At 39.2% G+C, this 26,671-nt stretch overlaps 1 protein-coding gene across 3 annotated transcripts in view; it reads right to left on the bottom strand.

Moving 5' to 3' along the window:
- The window catches only part of GPBP1 (GC-rich promoter binding protein 1), a 73,892-nt gene extending 51,701 nt beyond the window's left edge, over positions 1 to 22,191 (bottom strand). The window contains exons 1-2 of one of the 3 annotated variants that reach the window (XM_081233007.1): positions 22,018 to 22,191; positions 19,825 to 20,777 (exon numbers count right to left, since the gene is read on the bottom strand). The gene's annotated coding sequence lies outside the window, so the exon portion shown is untranslated. Of the gene's footprint in view, positions 1 to 19,824; positions 20,778 to 21,338; positions 21,617 to 22,017 lie in introns of those variants that run through there. The other 2 variants (XM_081233009.1, XM_081233008.1) reach the window with 2 other exon arrangements.
- Positions 22,192 to 26,671: the final 4,480 nt, after the last annotated feature.

Genomic DNA, 26,671 nt, shown 5'->3' with positions numbered 1-26,671 from the left:
AGAGGCCCATGTACTGCAAAAAAATAAAAAATAAAAAATAAAAAACAGATAAACAACAAGGATGTAAACAACTACACTTCAATTAAAGAAAAATTCAAAAAAATAAAAATATAAGTAAGGGGGTAGTAACAATGGATATGGAGTGGGGAAAAAATGGCAGAGAGAGGAAGACTGCAGAAATCTACAGGTGGGTGATGGTAGATGACTGGATGTGGAGGGCTAAGGAGGCTGAGAAACCAAAGATGAAAAACATTTCAAAGTTAGGAAATGAGGGGGACACAAAGAAGATTTGGGGATGCTAGTAAATGGTGTTAACACTGTGTGTTCATTTTGTGAGAATTTATCAAGCTATATACTTAAAATTTGTGCACATTAGTGCATGTGTGTTACAATTAATAAAACATTCAAATGCAAACGTTTTTTGAACAGAAAACCAGGAACAAAGTTCCCAAGAACTATTTGGTAACTTGGAGTGAATCACTGAAGGTCAGTGATTTAACCATTCGTGCCTAGGTACTAGAACCTCTGTAAAAACCCTAAAGGAAGGGGTACAGAGAGCTTCCAGGTTGTGGTACACCCCAAACTCCACAGGGACCCTTCCAGACCTCACCCTATGTACCTCTTCATTTGGCTGTTCAGTCGTGCCCTCTAGCATATCCTTTAGAATAAACCAGTAACAGTGGTGTTTCCTTGCATTCTGTAAACCACTACAGCAAAATATGGAACCTAAGGATGGAGGAGGGTTTTGCGGGCATGGGAATCTCCAATTTGCAGCCAGATCAGACAGAAGTGTGGGTAACCTGGGAATCTTCTACTTGAGGTTGGTATCTGAATTGAGGGCAGAAGGGCAGTCCTATGGGACTGAGCCCTTAACCTGCAGGGTCTATACTAAAGGGTCCATAGTAACTCCAGGTAATTGGTGTCAGAAAATCCTAACTGAATTCAACTGTAGAACACCCAGTTAAGTGTGTCCACAAAAAATTGGAGAACTGCTTGCTGCCTGGTATATGAAGGCACACAAGAGTATCTAACTATCATTCAAAAAAAAAAAAAAAAAAAAAAAGGAGTCGGGGTAGATTCTCCAAATAAAGAGCTAACATGAGCGCTGACACCACAAAGATATTTGGCTTTTCAAAGTCTTTCAACATAACATTCAATAAACACTGCCCACATACACAAAAGTCCCAAACAGCTTTTTATCACCTCATTCTTGAATATGAAATAATAATCAAACATTTTAAGGAAATGGCAATAGGAAAGAGACCACTAAAAACCACGAACACAAAGGAAACCAATAATTCAAGAAATAACTAGCGGAATGGAATTTTCAGAACCCCAAAGATAAAGAGCAACTTCGGGAGAGATAAAAAGAGAACACTCCTGTAAAGGAAGGAAAAAATCAGAATGCATCAAAATTCTTAAAGATCTCCTGCTATAACACAACAAAATAGCAATCAAAGTGCTGAGGGAAAAAGTATTTTGAATCATGAAAGCTATACCCAAAATATCAAGTGTGAGGCAGATAAATACATTCTCAAACAGTTCCTAACAGCCAGGAGGAAAGAAAGACCAGTGGGACTTCCTGGCGACCCAGCCATTAAGACTCTGCGCTTCCACTGCAGGGACTGTAGGTTCAACCCCTGGTCAGGGCACTAAGATCCCACATGCTGCATGGTGCGGCCAAAAGAAAAAAGAAAGAAAGAAAAAGACCAGTGACCAACATTTTCTAGTCAGTCCATAAAAAAATTAACTATTAAACAGGAAAAGATGCCCTGCTATTCTCATAACAAGAGAAGTACAAATTAAAATACTGGAACTACTCACCTACCAAACTTGCAAAAATCTTTGTTAGGGTGGGTCCAGAAAAGCTTGTAGTCTAGAGTTAATTTTTGTCCCCCTAATTGGAGCTAATCCTTTTGAAGACTTTGCCTATACTCCATTTACTGCCTGTGCTCCATCTATTAGGTGGTCTTTCCACTGAGGCTGATGGAAACAAAGACTTTTCCTGGTCCTATGTAAATCTTTGGAATTGCTTCACCTACTCCTTTCTGGTGGTTCTATTCCCTGGCTTCAGTCACTTCCAAACGCGCATGTGCAAGTCAGTCCTAAGTCAAAGCCTTGAGTGGACCCTTTTGAGTTCTCTCTCCTACCAAGTTTCCTATTATAATACTTTGCCCCACAAATTCTACCTACTTTGACCTTTTCAAATTTTCAGTTGTCTCCTTAACTTTTAGTTAAGACCACCAGACTATGTTTGAATTCACCCTCCCTGTGCTGAAACCTATTAATTTTCTTCAAGCAATGAGCTGAGGCATTTATAACATTGACCACCCCCCGTCACCCAATATCTAAAAGCCTGTTTCATACACTTTGCCTGGCTTTTTAGATTTCTCAGATGAGTGGGTAAATCTGGTTATCTGGTTGCCTGTTAGTCCATCACAGCCAGAAGTAAAAGTCTGCATGCCAATTCAATTTTTTTTTAATTTTTCACCAGAAACGTGTCTATTTTATTTTATTTTTAATATTTATTTATTTATTTGGCTGCGCCGGGTCTTCATTGCGGCATGCGGGATCTAGTTCCCTGACCAGGGATCAAACCCGGGCCCCCTGCATTAGGAGCACGGAGTCTTAACCACTGGACCACCAGGGAAGTCCCTGCCAACTCAATTTTAACACTACAGGATTTTCACTAAATTGAATGTTTTACCTGTATAAATTTTCTCATGGAATTTTTCTTGAAAGGATTCAACTAATTCCAATTTAACTGTTTCCCAAAGCAAAGTCCAACAACAAAATCTAGCACTCAACAAAATGAAATTCGTAATTTTCAGCATTCAATCAAAAATGATCAGTCATGCAAAAAGGGGGGGCTGCAGGAAAATGCTACCAATAACAAGAAAATAAATCTATCTTTATAGAAAGATATCCAGAAATGATGGATAGGATGGAATTAGCAGACAAGGACATTAAACCAACTATATGTTTAAGGAAAGGGAAAATAGGAACACAAAGGAAAAACAGAAGCTATAGAAGATACTTCTAAAGATTAAAAAAAAGTAATATCTGAAATGAAAAACATTGAATAGGATTAACGGCAGATTAGACAACGCAGAAGAAAATGATCAGTAAGTGTACTGCTACGGTAGCGTTCAAACTAAAAAGCATCAAAGGAGACAAAGACAGACACTTTATAACTGAAATGTACGTTTAGCAAGATAATTCTAATATTTGTGCACCCAATAACAATGAAACACTTTTATAAACCAGAAAATACAGGTGACACAAGAAAAACATAGAAGACTTGAACACACCTTGCTCAGTCCCATAAAAATCTTATGGATAAAAAATTAGTAAGAGTATAGAATATTTAAACCATACTCATTTAGGTGTTCACAGATTTTATATATCAAATACTAAACCCCCAAATACAGAAAGTATATCTTCTTCAAGCACCCATCTTAGGTCACCAAAAAATCTTTAATAAATTTCAAACATACCTACAAACAGCATTATCTGACCATAATTCAATGAAACTAAAAATAACAAAATCAAAACAAAAAGACTCTTCTACATGTAATTTTAAAACAAAGTAAGTGAAAAGAAGCAAATTCACAAAACCAATAGTTAACAAACTGGAAAAGCTGAAGAACTACAAATAAATCCCAAAACTGTTCTGGGTGGGGGGGGGGGGCGGGGAGATCAATTGAGAAGCTACTAGAAGATAAAATCAAAAATGACAAAAAATCATCATAAGAAATCATCTGAACGACTCTATGTAAAGTTGAAAATATAGAAATGGACAATTTTTAGAAAAATACAATTTACTAAAAATATCCCCAGTAAAGAGAAAACCTAAACAAATTACCATGAAAGCGTTCCATTACCAAAAAAAAGTCCAAAAGTGTCCTTGAGAACCAAGATTCTAAGCACTGAAGGAAGGAAATACACACGGTAAGACAGAAGGCAATAAATAAAAACCCTGTGGTCCTAAAATACAATTGGAAGTATCAGTATGAACTTGTGCAGTACTGTAGGGTAAATATACATTAAGACTGGCTTAGAATTTAAATTCTACTTTAAATATCAAGCATTCAAAATTTAATTCAATGCGGTAAAGCAACTATCACTTTTAAAACTCTTCCATCCATGGATGAATGGATAAAGAAGCTGTGGTACACGCTTAAAAAAAAAAAAAGGAAACCCTGCCATTTGCGACAACACGGGTAGACTTTGAAGGCATTATGCTAAGTAAAATAAGTCAAAGAAAGACAAATACTGTATGATCTTACTTATATGTGGAATCCAAAAAAAAAAAAAAAACCAAACTCAAAGAAAGAGATCAGATTTGTGGTTACAGAGGTGGACTGAGGAGGCCAATGGATAAGGGTGACCAAAAGGTACAAACTTCCAGTTACAAGATAAGTACTAAGGGTGGAATGTACAGCATGAGATAATGGATGGTAACTAAACTTACTGTGGTAATCACTTCACGATATATGTGAAGTCAAAACATTATGTTGTACGCAAACTTACACAATCATATATGTCAATTATATCTCAATAAAACTGAAAAAAGATTCAAGGCATAAAAAAGTTTTTTTAAAAAAACCCTGACCGTTTCACAAGTTACTTATCAAAACATTCAGCATATATATATATATATATATATATATAGGCTATTCCATTAAACACAATTAAGCTTCCCATAAAAAAATATTTGACATATTTGTTTCCTGAATAACACAATTCATCAACAAAAATGACATTTATGGAGCAGATACTCCAAAACACCACTTTAAACAACTTTCTCCACAAGAACGCATACTAGTATGGAATGAATGAAGAACTGAATGAAGAACGGGAGGGAGGGAGGGAGATCAGCTCATTCTTCCCAGGTATCAGGAATGGCAATTACACGTAAAAAAACAGAGGCGCGATACTGGTAATGATTATCCTCAAACTACCAAATGTGAAATCCACCAGACCAAATTACAATGAATGTGGTATCAATTTAATTCCATAATTGGTTACTTTGTGCTGAAACTCCACATAAGTAGATTTATTAGCAAAGAACAGTAAAAATCTTTAAGAAGGGAAGCACGTAGAGATAGAAAATTAATGACAAAAGTAAACATTACAGAAAAGGGAAAGAGAATACTTACTGAGCCTACATGCAGATACCATGTTAACACTTTACATCTCAATCTTCTTAATAAGAAAAAGTATTTTAATCCCCATTTTACAAATTAAAAAAAGAAAAAAAAAAACTTGTACCCATGGTGTCACAGCTAGTTCCAAACTAGCTGTTTGGAGGTACAAACACAAAAATCTTACTCAATCTCTTCATCTAAATTATGGCACAGAATTCATTTTTTAAAACACAACTGTCCTATTTACAGGTTTGATAATTTGCATTTCAAATCAATTTTCTAGAATTAGGAAACCATAGATTTAAGAATATAGTTTCCTTAATTCCAGATTAAATAGTTCTTTAACTCCTTTTTATCTAACGTAACTCACTTTAAAAGCCACAATTTCACCGTAACATTAATATGTGAATTGAAAGAAACATCAATGGTAGACAAAATATACCCGACACATACAGAAATTTAGTATGTGAGTAAAGTTGAGACAACCCTACCTCAAAGCTTACTCAAAATAATCATCAAATGGATCAAAGACTTAAAGGAGAAAAAAGCAGTCATTATATAAAGTAGAGGAAATTTTTATTATCTCAGAAAGGGGAAGGAAGGCCTTTCTAAGTATGACACACAAAAACAGAAGTAATAAAAATATATTTACATATGAACTCAAAAAGCATTCTATATGATAAAATTCACAACCAAGATCAAAGAAAACATCATACTGCGGGGGGGGGGGCAGGGCATACTTGTCACATAAAGCACATATAAAGGGGCTTTTCCCTTCCTACATAAAATGTTGCTACAAATCAACAGAAAAAGAACTCAATAGAATAATGAGGAAAGAATATAAAGAGTTCACAGAGGGCTTCCCTGGTGGCACAGTGGTTGAGAGTCCACCTGCCGATGCAGAAGACACGGGTTCGTGCCCCGGCCCGGGAAGACCCACATGCTGCGGAGCGGCTGGGCCTGTGAGCCATGACCGTTGAGCCTGCGCATCTGGAGCCTGTGCTCCGCAACGGGAGAGGCCACAATGGTCAGAGGCCCGTGTACTGCAAAAAAAAAAAAAAAAAAAAAAAAGAGTTCACAGAAAAAGATCTTATATATAAAATTTTCATTCTCGGGAGTTCCCTGGTGGTCTAGTGGTATTAATATGGAATAAACTTCTAAGATAGTTCCGTAGTAAAAAAAGGTTACAGAGCAAAGTGGACATCATGCTACTACTTGTATAAGAAAGAAAAATATAATGTGCTTATATATACATAAGGTCTCCCTAGAAAAATTCATAGAAATAGTTTCTTCAGACAAGAACTATTACTGGACAAAAGGACAGAGAGGGTGACTTTTCCATAAAAACCCTTGTACTATTTGTAATTTGCACGAGGTGCATGTATCCAAAATAATTTTAAATCCTCTTTAGTCTGACTCAGCTTTACCACTTCTTGAATCCTCAAACTCTTTAACATTTTTCTGAAGCCAAGTTAGGCTGAAGAGCAGAATCCCAAGAGCAGCAAACAAGTTTCAACAAATGAATTTATAAAGCCTAACCCTATGAATAAGTTCACCAAGGGCTAAGAGATACAGGACCCTTGATAATGAAATGAAAAGATTTGGGGAATTCCCTGGCAGTCCAGTGGTTAGGACTTCCACTGCAGGGGGCATGGGTTCAATCCCCGGTCTCAGGGAACTAAGATCCCACATGCCTCGTGGTGTGGCTAAAAACAAATCAATTTTTAGAAAATGAAAAAGACTTGGAAATTCAGGTACCTTAATTTAAGGACATAAATGGTTATGAAGACAAAAATATACACTGAATATATATATTCTCTCACACAGACGCACACACAATCTGCTACGCAATTTGCTTTAGGGCTTTACAAGTACTATCTCATTTAGTCCTCACTATATCCCCAGGAAGTTGATATTGTCTTTTCTACAAAACAAGAATAACAGGTTTTTATATAGATGTGAAGCACATTTTAAAGTTCTCAGGGTCACAGTACAGTCAGTGGCAGCTCAAATTCTTAACCACTCTACACACCCTACACATGCTGTAAATAACCCAGGATACATTACGTAGAGACCATGCGTTATATAAAATATTAGCTTTAAGTTTAACAAGCACCTAGGTCAGTCTCTAAGTTCTGAGTGTAAGTTTTAATCTTACCTGTCAGGCACTGTCTTCAGCTATAGCTTTATATCAAACTATACAAAATACAGATCTCAATCTGCTAGACAAGAAGTCTCTTACATGGCAAAAAAAACCAAAAAAAAAGACGAGTAATTTGAACTACCACAGCAGTCACAACTTGCTTTCCACTAACCTAGCCAACTTTGTCTCCAAATAAGACTCTTGTCCTCTCATCGAATTCAGTCCTTGGAAGGCCCTAATTTTAAGGACTAAGGTGACAACATTTTTACTCACTTTTCCCCATTTCCACAATGTGCGTATAAAAGGTACTCCTTTTAAATGAAGAAAGACCAGAGACTACAAATCTAAAACAATCAGTTGAGTTAAAAAAAAACGTGAGGCAACTATGCTTGCACAGGAAAAGTCCTTAAGACATCTTGATTATCAGGTAGTTTTCAACCTAGCTAGCATGCATGAAGCAATGATTTCATTATTCACCTAATGATACTTGCTGCAGTAGCCTCAAGTTTAGCATCCTGCTAGAGCTTTAGTAAATAAGGCCCCCTGCAAGGGATCTGTAAGATCCAAAGCTAGACCAAACTGAGAAAATTTGTAATAATACCAAAAATAATTAAAGCTCTACGGACATAAATCTGCATTTCCATCTTTGAGGAGACAATGTAAAAGGATTATGTTTCCTCAAATAAAGACATTAGTTAATATAAATGAACTATTATGGCCTTACTGATTTCCAAAAATGAGGAGCCTGAATTAGCCACCCACATATTTCAAAGTCACTCCTTGAACTCTAAAGTGTGTTTTATCTTTTTAAACCTGAGAGGGCAATTTCACTAGATTTCAATCCCTCTGACTGAATACTTCAAAACTGGGGACATTTTTTGAAAGGCCAGGGTCATAATAAAGAAGTCTTTATCAGGTAGTCCCCTCAGAAAGCCAACAGCAAATCCAAAGCCAGCCTTGAACCTAGCAAACAGACTAGAAGCTCATGTAACAATTTAAGTCTAGGCAGATAAAACCGCTTCTAAATGATCAGACAGCAAAGAAACTCGGCTGTAAATAATCTCCTAACAAATTTTACCTAGTCCCCACACAGTTAAACAGCAGTTCTATAATAAAAATACCAATTATATATACTCAATTTGGGGGGAAAAAGAGTTAAGTTACATTATCTAAGATGTTAACAATTATTTTGCTGTTAACAATTCTCTTGCTCTGCAAGCAACTGCTCTGCAAGTAACTGCACTGAGCATATAACAATAAACAAATGAGACAAGGTACCTTCCCTCAGAAGTTTATGCAATAAACATGGGTGAGAGTAAATAAGATAACTAAGAGACTGATCTGAATGAAGTAAACAGGATAATATAGAGTAACAAGAAAAATCAAAGGATACAGGAAGGGGGTTGACCACTTTACATAGAATGGTTAGAGAAAGTGACTCAGAATGTAACATGAGTCAAAAACTGAGCTAACAAGGAAAAAAAAAAAAAAGAGGCAGAACATAAAGGCCCAAAGACAGGAAGGAAAATGCTTGGTGTAGCGAAGGAAGAGAAAGAAGGCCAAAGGTCAATGGTCTAGGAAGACAGTAAACAAGGTTGCAGAGAAAGGAAGGGGACAAACAATGAAGACGCTGGTAGGCTATAGAGTCTGCATGTTATTCTTAGGGTCCAATGGAAAGACATTCTGCTCTGCGAATCATAAACTACAGGAGTGTAAGAATGGCACAATAACAAAGTTACAAGGCTATACAGCAAGTAGTTCAAATAAGAGACGATGGCGGCTTGTATAAGCCCAGTGACAGTGGAACAGAAATGGACATAACAGAAATGGACATATCTGTTTGGGAGAGCAAACAGATTTGCTAATTGATTAGATGGGAGGAAAAGAAGGAATCAAAAGTGAGCCCTGGTTATTTAGCTTGAGTAGGTGGATACTGTATCCATTTATTGAGCTAGGGAAGAATGGAGAAAGTATGGGGCTGTGAAACACTCAAAAAAGCTCAAGTTTTGGATATGTTAAATTTGTAAACTAAATGGAAAGGTCAAGGTTAGTTAAATTACAATAGTAAAATATGGGGAAGATCTTTTGCATAAAGATGCCATTTAGAACTATGGTACCATACTGCAGGTTAAACAATTACCTCAGAAGAGTGTAATGCATTATGCTTCAACAAGTTTAAACTGGTCATAAATGCAACCTAAACATACCTGATTTCTGCTCAGTTCTGTCCCTTCAACTTACATTTATCTATTTTCCCTTATCCACAATCTTCCTCCTGGTTGATCATATGATCCTCAAACACTACTATCTATCTGACCCAGCCATAACAATACTACTACTACTGTCTGTTATCATCTTACAATTTCAAAGCATTTAGCATTCATTACTTCACTTGATTCTAACGATAACTTTGTGAAACAGGAAAGAACCAGTTTTACTACAGCAGGAAATAAAAGTCTTACAAAGGCTGGCCTGGCCAACAACAAATAGCTATTATTTACTAGATGGGATGAAATCAGCGTTCAAATTTAAGGACTGTCTGCTCTGAAGTTCTGTGAATACAGAGTAAACAAACCACATGAGTTCAAGAACCTTACATTTTTGCCTTGTTTGTTAGTAAACAAGAACCAGTGAAAGTACAGGCACATAGTAGACACTCAAATATCTACTAGGCAATGAACATCTCTAGCATAGACTAGTACTCAAGAAATAAAAATCCCAGATCCACTGTTGAGCCAATGTTTTAAATAAGGTAAATAAATACCTTTGTAAGTAAGTAAATACCTTATTTAAGTAAATAAGGTGGTATGTTTGTATCCTACTTTCTCATTTCCAATATAGAAATGTTGTCATTTATTTTCCAAGTATGCTCAAGTATAAATTAGATAATATCTAACATTTCAAGCCACTCAAAAGAAGATTGCTCTATGAATTCAGGATGGCATTATTTTGCAACCAGTCTTATTTCACATATCCATAAAAACAATTTCCCCTTTTAATCCGAATTTCCTATAAAAGATTTTAGGAAAGAAAAGATGTCAAACAGGCTTTACAATAGAGCAGAAAAAAAAGATCAAAAACTACCATTTGTATTTATCGACTACTATTTTGTGGAACTGACATAATACATACATATCAAGGAAGAGGCCACAAATAGTTCCACATGCATAAGGTCAACTGATATTCAACAGAGGTATTCCAACATGATCCAATGGGAAATGAAGTCTTTTCAACAAACTGAACTGGGAGAGTAGAACATCTAAATTAAATAATAATAAAGAAATGAACCTAAACCCTTTCACAGGCCAAAAATCATTCAAAATGGATCACAGACATAAAAATATAAGCTAAACTACAAAACTTTTAGAAGAAAGCTAAAAAAGCAGGAGAAAATCCTGTGACTTGGGGTTAGGCAGAAATTTCTTATGACACAGAAAAGCACAAATCAGGGACTACCCTGGTGGTCCAGTGGGTAAAACTCTGCGCTCACAATGCAGGGGGCCCAGATTCGATCCCTGGTCGGGGAACTAGATCCCACATGCATGCCGCAACTAAGAAGCCACGTGCCGCAAATAAAGATCCCACATGCCGCAACGAAGATCTCACATGCTGCAACTAAGACCTGGCACAGCATGCATACATGCATGAATAAATAATTTTTTTTAAAAAAAGCACAAATCATGAAGAAAAAAGTAACCAATTTTACTACAAATTTTGAACTGCCTGATCTTCAAAACACAGTTAAGAAAATGAAGACAAACCATAGATGGGAGAAATTTGCAAAACGTGTATCTAATACACTTGTAGCCAAAATATATAAAGAATTCTTACTATTTAATAAAACAAGCCAATTTTTTTTAATGGACCAAAGACTTTAACAGACACTTCACCAAAGCACATAAAAAGATGCTCATCATGTCACTACACCATGATAGCTTTAATGCTGGCTAACTACCCACTCAACTACCCTGGCAGTAAAATACTATAAAAATAAAGGAAATATACTCCAATTAATCACTGTATTATTAATCAACTTGAGGTACTTTTCTTCCTTAAAGGACAAGAATACTTACGAACAATAGATCATCTGCTTCTTTTAAGAAGGGCAAATAACCTGTACACGGTGTTTTGGAAATTGGGGGGCAGGGAGGTGGGTGTCTGATCACACCTGTGCTATTACATATTGAAATACATTATTATGAATGTCTTTTTTTATAGCTGTATATCATTGTGATCTTATTATATGCATAGGATATTTTATTTCAGGATAGTATACACACTTTAAAAAGTGCACTTTAAAAAGGTTAGGGATCTGACTGGATTCTGTACCACTGCTCTAGAGCTGTGCTTTCCAATACGGCAGCTAGTAGCCATATATCGCAATTTAAATTTAAACTAATATTAAATAAATCTTAAAATTCAGATCCACATCTGCACTAGACACATTTCAAAACTCCATAATGACATACAGCTAGTGACTATAATACTGAACAGTATAGACAAAAAAATGCTTTCATCTTTTCACACAGTTCTATTGGACAGCACTGCTCTTACAATACAACCTATTACTTAGAACACTAAGGAAGTTAACTGTAACAGGAAAATGAAGATAAACAGAATTCAAATTATGGTTCTGTCACCTACTGAGAAGCCTGAGTAAACTATTTAATTTCAGACTGAGTTTCTTAAATCACTGAATGGAAATAGCATTTCTTCTACATGATAATTGGGAAAAGCACTTTATAAATTAAAATATTATATAACATTATTTATGAAGTGATCCTAAAGGAGAATATTCCTGAAAAAGAACTCATTTGAACATTTTATTATGAACAAGTCACAACTGTATCACATTAAGGAAAATAAAATTTAGTTGCTGGCTAAGAATAAAATATCTTCTAAGTTCCTGAAACAAAATAGTATTTGACTTTCTTTATATTGTCACCCTACAACTCTAACTATGAGCCATAATGGGTGGGAGTCTACGTTCTGGATACAGAATGTATGGATTCAGAAATACCACTCACTTACTGGCTGTGTAACCTTAGCAAGCAATTTAAAATCTGTGACTTCATTTTCTCATCTATAAAATTAGGACAATAGAACCTTCCCACACACTGTGTTTATGAAGATTAAATTAGTTAATACAGGGCTTCCCTGGTGGCGCAGTGGTTGAGAGTCCGCCTGCTGATGCAGGGGACACGGGTTCGTGCCCCAGTCCGGGAAGATCCCACATGCCGCGGAGCAGCTAGGCCCGTGAGCCATGGCCGCTGAGCCTGCGCGTCCGGAGCCTGTGCTCCGCAACGCAAGAGGCCACAACAGTGAGAGGCCCACATACCACAAAAAAAAAATTAGTTAATACAGTTAAAAAGCTTAGAACACTGCCTGCAACATGGTAAGCATTAATATTAATTAAAATCCACTCATTATGGTAAATGTTGGTATCAAGAATAAAGAACTATAACTCAACAACAAAAACAATCCGGTTTACAAATGGGCAGAAGACTTGAATAAATATTTCTCCGAAGACATACAAATGGCCAATAAGGACATCACTAATCATTAGTGAAATACAAATCAAAACCATAACGATACCACTTCACACCCATTAGAACACAAAACATGGAAAACAACAAATGTTGGGAAAAAATAGGGAGAAATTGGGACCCCTGTGAACTGCTGATAGGAATAAGAAATGGGGCAGCCACTATGGAAAAAAATATGGTGGTTCCTCCAACAATTAATAATAGAATTACCATATGATCCAACAATTCCACTTCTAGGTATCTATCCAAAAAAATTAAAAGCAAATCTTCAAACATATATTTGTACACCCATGTTCACAGCAACATTATTTACAATAGCCAAAAGATAAAGGCAACCCATGTGTCCATCAATGGATGAATGGATAAGCAAAATGTGGTACACACACATATAATGGCTTATTGTGTCTTAAAAAAAGGATATTCTGATTGACCCATGCTACAATATGGATGAACCTCGAAGACGTTCTGCTAAGTGAAATAAGCCAGTCACAAAAAGACAAATACGTCATGATTCCACTTACATGAGGTACCTAGTCAAATTCATAAAGACAAAAAGTAGAGTGGTGGTTTCCAAGGGTTGCAGGGAGCAGGGAATGAAGAGTTATGGTTTAATGGGTACAGAGTTTCACTTTTACAAAATGAAAAGAGCTCTGGAGCTGAGTGTGGTAATGGCTGTATAACAATGTCAATGTACCTAATGCCACAGAACTGTACACTTAAAAACGGTTGAATTGGTAAATTTTATTGTTGTATTTATGCATAATGTCATGTATATTCTGCCACAAATTTTTAATTAGGACAATGAAGTCTATTTTATTATGAAGTAAACATAACTAATTTCCTCCAAGATTTCACTCAAAATATTTAAGAAGTGTTTTGAAGAATACAATATCAATAGGTATGAGGTACCTAGAATAGTCAAACTCATAGAAAGTCAAATGGTGATTGCCAGGGGCTGGGGAGAAAGGGAAATGGGGAGTTAATGTTTAACAGGTACACAGTTTCAATTTGAGAAGATAAAAATGGTTCTGGAGATGGATGGTGATGATAATTGCACAATAATGGAAATGTACTCAAGGTCACTGAACTGCACACTCAAAAATGGCTAAAATGGGGCTTCCCTGGTGGCGCAGTGGTTGAGAGTCCGCCTGCCGATGCAGGGGACACGGGTTCGTGCCCCTATCCCGGAAGATCCCACATGCCGCGGAGCGGCTGGGCCCGCGAGCCATGGCCGCGGAGCCTGTGTGTCCGGAGCCTGTGCTCCGCAACGGGAGAGGCCACAGCAGTGAGAGGCCCGCGTACAGCAAAAAAAAAAAAAAAAAAATGGCTAAAATGGTAAACTCTGTTTATTTTTACCATAATAAAAAAGTTCCCTCATTACACAGATTGGGAGATTAGAGCAAGGAGTGGAAAACCTTACATATCTCACACAGTGGTTCAAAAGGTAGAAAGACTTAAATCTTCTAAAGTGATACAAATTTAGAATACACTTTCTCCTCTAAACTTAGAACAACTCAAACCTCCTATTTGTGGGGTGAAGACTTTTAGCTAGTTATACTGACACAACTACTGGGTGTAAAGAATTACCCCTATTGTAGTTTTTAACTATGTCCACAAATTCTTTTGACAAAAGGTGGAGCCTAACTCCTCACCCCTTGATTGTGGGTTAGACTTAACAACTTGCTTCTCATGAAGAAAGTGTGGCTGAAGTGACTTCTGAGAATACGTCATAAAAGGTATCACGGGGCTTCCCTTGTGGCGCAGTGGTTGAGAGTCTGCCTGCTGATGCGGGGGACGCGGGTTCGTGCCCCAGTCCGGGAGGATCCCACATGCCACAGAGCGCCTAGGCCCGTGAGCCATGGCTGCTGGGCCTGCGCGTCCAGAGCCTGTGCTCCGCAACAGGAGAGGCCGCGGTGGTGAGAGGCCCACGTACCGCAAAAAAAAAAAAAAAAAAAGGCATCACGCTTCTACCTACCCCTCTTCTCAGATCACTTCCTCTGGGAGATGCAGCTGCCATGTAAAGAAACTCAAACAGCTACAGGTCTGCATATGGTAAGGCATATGGTAAGGAAATTGAGTTCTCCAGACAACAACCAGCATCAACCTGCCAGCCCAATGAGTACACCTTCTTGGAAGGAGATCCTCCAGCCCCAATCAAGCCTTCAAATGAATGCAACCCATTAGATTTTCATGAAAAGACATGGAGGGAGCCAGAACCACTCAGCTAAACTGCTACGAAACTTCTGACCCACAGAAAATCCATGTGCTATACTATTTTTCTTTAAACTCACTTGTTGAAAGAATATACAGTTTACCCTTAAACAACACAATTTAGAACTGTGCAGGCCAACTTATATGTGGATTTTTACCAACAGTAAATACTACACTATCCACAACTGGTTGAATTCGTGGATGCAGAACTGCAGATACTGAGAAACCTCAGAAATGGAAGGTTGACTGTATGTTATGTGTGAATTTTCCACTTCAAGGGTAGGTGCCCATAATCCCCACGTCATTCAAAAGTCAACTGCGGGCTTCCCTGGTGGTGCAGTGGTTGAGAGTCCGCCTGCCGATGCAGGGGACACGGGTTTGTGCCCCAGTCCGGAAGGATCCCACATGCCGCGGAGCGGCTGGGCCCGTGAGCCATGGCCGCTGAGCCTGCGCGTCCGGAGCCTGTGCTCCGCAACAGGAGAGGCCACAGCAGTGAGAGGCCGGTGTACCGTAAAAAAAAAAAAAAAAAAAAAAAAAGTCAACTGCGTATTTATGTTCACTGAAAAGCTAACTTGTTTTTACTAGTATACATATGTAAAGACAAAAATGACACTTTTTCAGTTGAAGAATGTTTTTTAACATATCTGCAAGTTGAGTTTCAACAGAAAAAAACCTATGTAACTAGGATTTTTTAAATTCTTATTCTTGCTTAAAAAAATTGTTTTAAGTATGGAAAAAACTTTTAAATATAGTTTTAAAAATATATAACCTGAAAACTGGATTAAAGGGTAGAAAATGAAGATCAAAAACACTGCACTCCTCAAGCTGTGAACAGAAAGATGACTAAAGAACAAGAAAATGAGTAGGATATCTTGTATAAAATGATGCACAAACCACCAACTACTTGAAAAGATACAGAGCAAAAGCCTATAACTATTCTGCTAGGTGGTGCAGCTAACAAAAAGGGGAAAAGCAAGCAGGTAAAACTGAAAAAGACAGACCCAACCACAAAGGGTCTTCAACAATTTTAACATTTTGTTTTTTACAATGCTACTGTCGAAAGAAATGAATCTGCTCTCCAAGAAAATACATGGAAGCACCACCAAAATTATCAATTTCGGAGACTTCTCAAACCACAGCCAAAAAGAATTCATGTAAGGAGCCCCTCACACATACATCATTAAAGGCAGGGAGGGCAGGGAATACATCTCTTTCCAACCTACTCTTCCCTAAATATTCCAAATACATGACCCTAAAGGCTGCTAAAGCAACAATAACAAGAACTATAATTTAGGTAGATTTCTCTGGCCACAGGAGACTTTGTGGAGAACTGAATGTAACTAAAGGCTAACACATGAGTTAGGAGTTTATTTCCTTAGTCAAGGACCAAGCTAGCACAATAAATGGAACTGGAAATAAGTAGGCAGCGCATGACTGGCATGCAGGTAATGCCATTAACAGAGACAAGAGATAGAATGACTTCAGAAACTAAAATACTGGTTTGACATGTAAAATACGTTAAGCGGAATTTTAAAACGTTACAATTAAAATAAAACTTTACCTCTATATTACACCTCACAATTAACAAAGCCATCAGTTTTATGAAGAAACTAAGGCCAAGAGAGGTTAAGTAAATATACAAGGTCATACAGGCCCTTTTCTAGATATTCCAAATCCCAGACCAAAAAATCTCCTAACTCCCAGAAATTACCCTTTTTCTACATCACTACCCTTACCTGGATCTAAATTGTTATCAAAACATTTTCATCAAAAATTAAGCAAAAAAAGTGGTTGACTCAAAGAAAATCTGGCCTGGGTTTAGGTTCTATCCTCACTTGTAATTTTACTTTCAGATTAGAGGTTCCCATCCTTATTCCCGTCTCTTGCTAACTTTAAATTTTACTTTCAGGGCTCCCCTGGTGGCGCAGTGGTTGAGAGTGCGCCTGCCGATGCAGGGGACACGGGTTCGTGCCCCAGTCCGGGAAGATCCCACATGCCACGGAGCGGCTGGGCCCGTGAGCCATGGCCGCTGGGCCTGCGTGTCTGGAGCCTGTGCTCCGCAGCGGGAGAGGCCACAACAGTGAGAGGCCCGCGTACCGCAAAAAAAAAAAAAAAATTAATTTTCTTCTCTCTTACGTTCACTCCACAACCTGAAACATTTTAATTTTTAGCTAACCAAAGTTATCACTCAAATAGCTACTAACAAATAGCAAAACTAACAGTAGTTTACCTTCTTTCAGCTGGTCTCCAAGCTCTACTAGTAATCAATATTAACCAAAGAGAAGCAGTAAATAAGAAAAACAAAAACATCAGTGATTATGCTCAAACAGAATGAGTTAATAAAGTAAAATCCACATGAAGGCAGTATTAAATATGACTAGTGATTAAGCATTTGGGACTCTGGAGTCAGACTTGGAAATTTGGTCAAGACTCCAACCTAACCTTGGTCATAACCAAGTAACTCTCTCCCAGTCTCAGTCTCCCTAAAATCTTAAATTTCTCACCTATACCACTGTAACAATAGTACTTTCCTCTAAGATATACTATCTACACAGCAAAATACATGACACTATCATCATCTATAAACGTTAGTCATTATAATTGCTATTTTAGACCTATATCTTTTTCAGGCACAGGAGGGGGAAAAAGGAAAAAAAAAAATGGGAGTAGGGGAGACAGAGGTACTTAAGGGGGGAAAAGAAGCAACCCAGCAATTGTTCCAGTTACTACTGGTACTGTATATTTCAATGCAAAGAAAATAATGAAATATTTATCAAAAACCCAAGTTGAGTCCATCTGTCCTTGAACAACTGCTGTAAACAAATTTCACGAATGTCAGGATTAGAGTTAACTGAACCTGGTCGGTAACTGAACCTGGTCGGGCTTCCCTGGTCGCACAGTGGTTAAGAATATGCCTGCTAATGCAGGGGACACAGGTTCCATTCCTGGTCCGGGAAGATCCCACATGCCGCGGAGTAGCTAAGCCCGTGCGCCACAACTACTGAGCCTGAGCTCTGGAGCCTGCAAGCCACAACTACTGAGCCCACATGCCACAACTACTGAAGCCTGCGTGCCTAGAGCCCATGCTCCACAATAAGAAAAGCCACAACGAGAAGCCCACACACCGCAACGAGGAGAAGCCCCCACTCACCACAACTAGAGAAAGCCCGCGCACAGCAACGAAGACCCAACATGGCCATAAATAGATAGATAAATAAATTTATATTAAAAAAAAAACACCCTGGTCACTGAATAATCGTTATCCTGATACTACTGCTTGGAGTAACATCATCAATAGGAAAAATTTAAAGAAAAATAATCACAAATAGTAAATGTTACGTGGTTCTTTTCTATAAATAAAGGCCATTCACTTCCAGTTCAACTTCTCAATCACATTTAAAATGCATGTTCTTAGACAAGTAACCTGAAAATCCACTAAGTTAAGGAATACATAAAATACAAGCCCTCTGAAGCATAAAAATTAAGGGGGGAGAAGAGGGGTTGTTCTCATCGTAATTTTACATAAATCAAGGTGGAAACTCAATTAGGAGTACTACACACAGCTCTGACCCAGAAAACACAAATATCCTATTCTATTCTAACAGATTTATTGAACTCTAATCTCAATTTTACATCAGAAAATAAATACCATATATGTATATCTAAATACCTACAATCTTTCGGACTCGCCTACCTCTTCTGCTCTAAGTGAGCTAACAAGATACAACAGTATAACAACAAAAAAAAAGTTCTGTGTTCAAAATAAATGAGCAACTGACCAGTTATTAGGCCATCCTGGAAAAGTGTTCAAAAGTTACAATTTTTTTAATCTCAGAAAAATAATTAAATGAAATAAACTCTAATTTTAGCTACACTGATCTGTTAATATAAATTGCTTTAAAAATAAACTTTACTTTTCAAAAACAAACACTTCTACTGAATGCCTGATTCACTGAAAAACTAAATGCAGTAACAAATCGTAACACCACTCAATCCTCAAATATACAAATATTATTAAAAGATGATACTCTTATTCGTCAAAAGATTTCTATTACAGCAATTAACATTCACAACTTTTTTAACAAGCTTTGTTTATAAACTTAAGGCAGCATAACCTTCCAAGGGAGAAAACATACTCGTTTTTTTTTTTTTTAAGTCATTTGAAAGGTTCTTAGTGCACCTTGCTCACTTCCTCTCAGTTTCTGTTCCTAGTAATGAACTGACTTTTTGGAAGTCGGATCTTAAGGAATAATTTGAAATACAAAACCACTTCAAAAATTGTTTCAAGAGATTTCTATAATGGATTAAAAAGTTAGGAACTGTTACCCCTTAAAACAATTTACTTCATGAAATACCAGATTAAAAGTCAAGCCCTATAATTTGTTTTAAACAACTACCTAAATCTAAATTGGAACACTCAACTGCATTTAGAACACAATTTTCACTCATTTAGAAAAGTAAACTGGCTATTTGTTGTGTTTTTTTCCTACCTTTCTACCAATCCATAAAGCCATACTGACCATATGGATTTTGTCTTTTACTTTAGAAGCACAAAAACTTCAAATTTGGACTATTCCATCTGAAATATTCTTAACTTTTAATTCTTTCTGCATTTCAATTTACTTAATAGTTGTTTTCAGACTGCCCAGGAAACTGAAGCCAAGCAATCTTATTGCAAGAAACTGAAAGGCTTCCAAGAATAACACAGGGATAAAGTTGACTCTCATTACAGTTTACAAACGGACATTTGATTTGCTCACCACACGGTACTTACAATTTCCAACAGGACTGCACAGGAAGGTGTTGGGTTCTTCTCTGTAATCTTTATGTTTTCCAGTTTGTTTTTTTATTTTGTATCCTCTGAAATAAAATCCAAGTTCTTTGAAGATACTTAACCTATGGCTACTTGACATAGAGTTACTTCAGTCAGCTACCCATATTTCTGTTTTAAAGTTTTCATATGGTTATCTCCAGAATTAGCCAAGTTCCTTGGATTTAAGATTTTAAAGTCTTTATTATTCCATGTACTTGTAACTGTTGTACTTATCCACTCCAGATGAAATATCCAATTTACGAGCCAAAAAGCAAAAACAAAAAGAAAATTTCACATCTGAAGAGCATTCCTAAACATCAGCATAAACAGAGACACACAGCTATCTCAATACTACCATGCTGCTGGGAAACTGCAACATCTTAAATTTCCATGTAAATAAAAGATAAAAGCAAAAAAACTGTATTCGTTCAATGTCTTCATTTAGAAAAGCTGTCCCATTGTGACATGAAAAGGGCCGAGGTCAAAAATTCCTAAAGCTTTAAATAAAGGTAAAAATAAACTGCCATGAAACTTCAGCAATATTTAAACAGTAATTTGAAACTGCAGAGAAATTACTCAGTACACAAATCAAACATATCTTACAGTTCTGGCTGAAGAACACCAACAACAGGGGAGGGATTGGGGGGGGGCAAAAATACCACCAGCTGAAATACTTTAACCAGTTATATAATCCGTTTGAACCAAAATACTGAAGAAATGCCTGGGTCTCTTTAAAGCTTGTAGAATTGTTCACTACTACCAATTCACTTCAGAGATGATTCTTGCCAATTTTAATAAACTTCTGGGGCAAAATTATCCAGAAACATTGTAATTCCAAAATGGCCACTTGAAATATCCGGGGCCTTTTACACAAAACCTAGAAGATGATCTTCATATCTGAGTAATTCAATCACCTGTAAAAGTTATAAAAAACAATTTAAATTACACAGTGAGCTTTAATTTTGAGCTAAAAATTAATTCCCATCCTAAACAGTCAACCTCTGGAGAGAAATGCACTTCTATACCAAGCAAGCACCCAAAAAAAGTCAACAGTATGAAAAGGACTTCAGGATATGTAGAGACAAGGGAAAAACGATGGGAGATGGTATTGTGGAGGGCAAGCGCTGATTTCAACTGGGAAGGGGGTGCGGATATAAGCTAACAGGATTATATAAGCAAACCTCCTTATACTTTGAGTAAATATTACGAACTATGAAACGAGCAAACAATCTTACAAAAGACACTCTGTATTTTCTATTCAATCCACCAAAGGAAAACGAATAGACAGGTGTGCTGCCACCGAGCATTATTACTAAATGCAACTTAGAGAATGAGGGATATAAAGAGAAAGACGCTCCCTCCAAATCAGAATGTCCAAAAGAAGAGGCATGTTTTCCCCGCTCAGACTAAGGAAGGTTAGTGCCTGAGAAGTGGGGCTAGAACATTCCTTAAATTCGCCCGAACGTGAGACTTACCCGGCTTCTAAGGGCAGCAGGAGATGTGAGGATTCCCAATTTCCTTGAATTAACGAAACAGGTTTCTTTCTCACAGCACTGAGGGGGTGGAAGAACCTAGCCCTTCTCGTAAACCGCGTTCCGAGTGGTTCTCTCCCCCAAACAGACCAGTCCCCTCAGACCCCACGGGACTCAGAGGGACTAGACAGCGCTCGCCTCAGTCCACAGCTCGGGCCACGGACCTCGAGAGGCGGGCTGACCGGCCGCGCTGAGAAACCACCGAAGGCCACAACTCGGCCTCGACTCCCTCAGCCCTCCGAGAGCGGCAGCGGTGCGGAAGGAGGCGGGCGCGTGCGAGAGGCCGGAGCGGGGAAGACCAAGCACGGACGGCGCCGGACTCGTTCCCAGCCTCCGCCAAACAACCCCCCCACACACACCAGCCGCCCAGGCTAAGCCACCCACCCCCTCCCCACAACTGCCACCTCCGCTCCACCCGGGCCAACACCTAGAAGGGCCTCCCCGCGCTGTCCTTCCCTCTCTCTCCTTGGCTCTCCCGCCACCTCCCCCCCGCCGCCGCCCGCGGACAGCCTCACACCTCGCGCAGCCAACGCCGCTCCCGACCCCTCAAACCTTAACGCCGACACGGGCACCCCCCCTCCCCTCCCCAGAACCCGGCGCCGAGCCCAGAGGACGCTGTTACCTTCTGCGACACCAGAGGTGCCCCTGGCCTAGGGATGCCGCTGAGCTCGATCCCGGGAGGAGGTTTTCGGTACTTTGAATAATCCCCTTTTGCCGCTTTTCCCTCCCCCACAACCAGTCTCAGTCCCAAAATGGCGCCGACCCGATCCGCAATGTTCTGGGCCAAGTCTCGCGAGATCGGGGAAGGTGGCGAGGCGGGGAAGGAACTAGAGGAGCTGAGGAGACGGGAGGGGAAAGGCGGGGCGAGGAGAAGGAGGAGGGAGATAGGGTGTGGAAGAATCGGTGCGAACGAACCTACTGGGCGGGGCAGCAGGAGGAGTTCCTCCACCAAAGAACCTTCTGGCCCAAGCAACCGCTCACGCCCCGGCCAAACAAGCTCCGCCCCCTACGTCGGGCGGCTGGGGGGAGGGGAGGAGGGCGTGGTTATGTCTGAGGGCGGGGCTTCGAGGAGGTCCCGGAGGCAGGGGCGCGCAGGGGGCGGTGGCTCCGCGCGGTGACGTCAGGAGCAGCTGGAGTTGGGGATTACCCCCTGCTGCTGACGTGAGGACGGTGAACAATCGGGAAGGTTCGGTGGAAGGGGGAATTCCCCGCTGCTCCCTGAGGAGCCCCTCCTCCTTCCCTTCCCCCAGTCCGGGGCCAGCCCGGAGCCTGGGATGGTGGGGCCGCTGGGGGGGCGGCCAGAGGGGAACGCTGCTTCGGGAGGCGGCCGCGCGGGCTCGAGTGGCGCGCGCCGCGGCGTCTTCCACTGCTAGATGTTCGGAGGTGCCGCGGCGCGCGCGATGCGCCGCTGGGGCCTGGGCGGCTGCGAGATCACAGGCTCGCCTGTACACTGCCCCTCCGCGGGCGGAGCGCCGGCAGGGTTGGCGCAGGGCTAATCGGGCGCCCTGAAGCAGTGGATCCACTACCGTGTGCAAATATTAGAGGGTGTCGGACATAAATAATATACGTATGGGAGTCTGGTGACTGAAGAGGCGAGACTCGCTCTTTGGAAACGAAGCCCAGATTCTCAAGGGATAAAAATGGCTACTGGATATAATCGTGCTAATGATCGTTTCTCTCTTTATTAAATCTACAGCAGGGGAGAATTATTTCAAGTGTCTCGGTCCCACACAGCTCAGACGATTTTGTGTAGAATTCTGTAGGCGTCACCATTTTCTAGTTGCGATACCTTTTCGCGTTGTAACTGAAGGCTCACTTTGAAACCTGTGAAATTGGCCTTCCAAGAGGAAGAAAAGTAACAATGTTTGTTTACGGATTATGTGGGGGGAAGGTGTCTTAACGAGGGAAAATCCAGAGAATAAAAAGTACTTGGCTCTTCGCCCTCCTCCAAGCCACAAAGACTTCATACACGGAAACTTTATGGTTCTTTTATATGCATTATGGGGTTTGTAGTTTAATGGACTGCTTCTAAAAGCTCCCTGAAAGAATATTTGAATGTAAACTCACCAAAAATTACACCTCCCAATCCTTTACTCTTCGTAGGGGAGGTGGACACTTGGCAATTAATAATGCCTCGCTGAGTGCAAAGGAATTAACACTTGATAGATTCCTTGTCTGTGCCAAGCACTTAATCCTTATTCCAGTCTCTGAAGAGGGTGTTACTTTCCTCATTTTGTAGATGAGGAAACTGGTTCAGGTTACACGACATGGAAGTTGGGTGCCACAACTTGCCTGTACCAGACTTTATCGCAAGTCCGTTTGGGTCTTAATTCACCTTCTTTCCACCACACCACATTACTTCTGTAGAAGTAACTTATGTTTTGGGACAAGACCTGCTTCTCCTTCTGTTTCTAAGCATGTTGTCAATTCAATAAACAAAGGAAAAGTATTGATAATTTAAAAACACTAATTGTGCCTTTCCTATGGCAAAAGACATTGTAAAGTTGAAAACCAAATAATGAAGTAGAGAAACAGTTGTAACATGGATGACAAAAAGGTTAATATTTAATTATAGACACTTGGCTGCTATCCTTAATATCTAATAATGTTTAATTTACATAGTAAATATATCAAGAGCTCTTAGAAATTAAGGAACAGATAACCATACTGACTCTTAAAGAGTAAAGGACATGAACAAGCTAATCCTGTATGTGTCAGTAATTATACGGAAAGATGCTCTACCTCACTAAAATCAGAAACATCGAAAATAAAAACTAATAGTGACGTACTACTTTCTCCTAGCAGATCGGCAAAGATTTAAGAGTAAAACCTAGATGAAGGTATAAGGAATAGGCATTTGCATTAACCCGTATCAGCTGCTCTTCTACATCTTAGAATTTTTATTTGTAAAAAATAGGAAAGGTGTCCAATAATTTATAAAGATACTCATTGATAAGTTGCTTAAAAGTACAAAAAAAAAAAAACGGAAACAACCCAAATGCATATAAATACAGTGAGTAAATAATGGTATATCCATAGATGGAATATGAAGCTGTTAAAAATGAGGATATAGGGCTTCCCTGGTGGCGCAGTGGTTGAGAGTCCACCTGCCGATGCAGGGGACGTGGGTTCGTGCCCCGGTCCAGGAAGATCCCACATGCTGCGGAGCGGCTGGGCCCGTGAGCCATGGCCGCTGAGCCTGCGAGTCCGGAGCCTGTGTTGTGCTCTGCAAAGGGAGAGGCCACAACAGGGAGAGGCCCGCAAAAAAAAAAAAAAAAAGGTCACATGAAAAGATGTTCATAGCATACCATTAAGAAAAATAAGAGGTAGATTATAGGACTGTCCATTTTTTGTCATCTAAAAAAAGTATATATCAAAGGATAAAGTCTGACTGAATAGATACCAAAATGTTACCAATGCTTATTTCCAGGTAGCAGAATAATAGAGGATCTTTACTCTTCATACCTGTTAAGGGCCTATGTTACTTTTCTAATCATTAGGAAAAAGCTAACTAAAAAATTAAATACAAGAACTTGTCTCCAACCAGTAACATGTTCTCCATTATTTTATTCATTTAGTGAAATCTAAACAAAGGATTTATCACATAATAGAGTATTTTAATTTATTAATGAACATACATTATAGTAGTTTGAAAGAACACTTTTTTAACCAAGCCCTATATAAGAAATATTGAATAAGTTTGGTAATTCTTTCAATGATTTTATAAATATTAGTCACAAAGAGATTAAGTAGCTTGCTCCAAAATAATGTTAGCCCAGGTATATATGATGTGTAAATGAAGGTATTCATTTCCAACTTACTTGTAATAGTGAAAACCAGAGAACCTAAATGTCTACCAACCGAGTACTGGTTAAAAAACTAAGGTACATCCATATAGTAGAATGTTGTACAGCTGTTAAGAATAAGGTAGGCCAACATATGCAAAGATGTTCAATATGTTAAGAGATAAAAGTATGTGGCAGGGCCTTCCCTGGTGGCCCAGTGGTTGAGAGTCCGCCTGCCAATGCAGGGGACACGGGTTCGTGCCCTGGTCCGGGAAGATCCCACATGCTGCAGAGCGGCTAGGCCTGTGAGCCATGGCCGCTGAGCCTGCGCGTCTGGAGCTTGTGCTTCACAACGGGAGAGGGCACGACAGTGAGAGGCCCGCGTACTGCAAAAACAAAAAACAAAACAAAAAAAAGTATGTGGCAAAACAGTATATATAGCATCAGAATGTATTATTTTTCAAAGTAGGTATATTTATATAGAAGTAACTAAAGAATAACTTTAATATCATCAAATCAGGATTTTTTTGTTTTCTTCACTGCTATACTATTTGAATATACTATTTTATAATAACTTAATGTTTAAAACTTTATTGCCCCAAAATCTGCAGCAATTGGGGAGCAAAATAAAATATTTCTGTAGGAAACCGTGTGACTATATCCAGTGTTCCTTTTCTGTGTTCCCATTGTACAACCTTGTGCTTACCTCTATGATTATCTACCCATTTTTACCTCTACCTTGATCCTAGAAAGTGTCCAGGAGCTTCCTTATCATCCCCCACACTTATTATACTAGATTATAGTTGCTGATTTTCTTACTTGTCTCTACCATGGAACTCAAAGATGCCTGAAAGCAACAACTATGTCTTATTCATACTTATTCGTAGCAACTAGTATAGTTTCAGCCACAGCATAAATATTTGTTAAATGCATGCCTTCCCCACTTTTAGTCTTTGTTTTAGCCACACACTACTCGCAGTTCTCAGAATTTCCCTTGTTCTTGAACATTCTGTGCAGATATTATTCCCTTTTACTAGATTACCATTCTCCTCTCCACTCTCTACTTTGCAGATTCTTATTTCTTATCCCTAGAGACCCTGTTCAAATGGCACTGAGGTAAATAACCATCAGATAAAGGTTGGACAATCCTTCTCTGGACTCTCACATGGATTTACACTCACTTTTATCACTTTGTGTCCCTCCCTTTCTAGACGGTGAGACTGTGGTCAGGGACACTGTTCTATTCATCCTCTGCCCCTAAATCAATGCTCAGCCCATAGAACATCTTCAGTGAATATGACTGGCTGGGTGGTTGAATGAAGGGTCCAGAACCCACTCAGCTCCATTCCTATGCACCAGCACAGACTGACCAGTCTCTGAGGTCACTGCCGAGGTACAGAGGTCCTCTCATATTCTCTGTTTACTGCCGATTGTGGTCCTACTATTGCACTCTGGTGGTTCACAGACAATCCGAGTTGAGGCTCAAATATC

Source organism: Mesoplodon bidens (assembly GCF_964165515.1).
Source record: "Mesoplodon bidens genome assembly, chromosome: 4".
Classification (NCBI taxonomy): domain Eukaryota; kingdom Metazoa; phylum Chordata; class Mammalia; order Artiodactyla; family Ziphiidae; genus Mesoplodon; species Mesoplodon bidens.
Note: the sequence above shows the minus strand (reverse complement) of the source record. Positions and strands in the feature narration are given on the sequence as shown.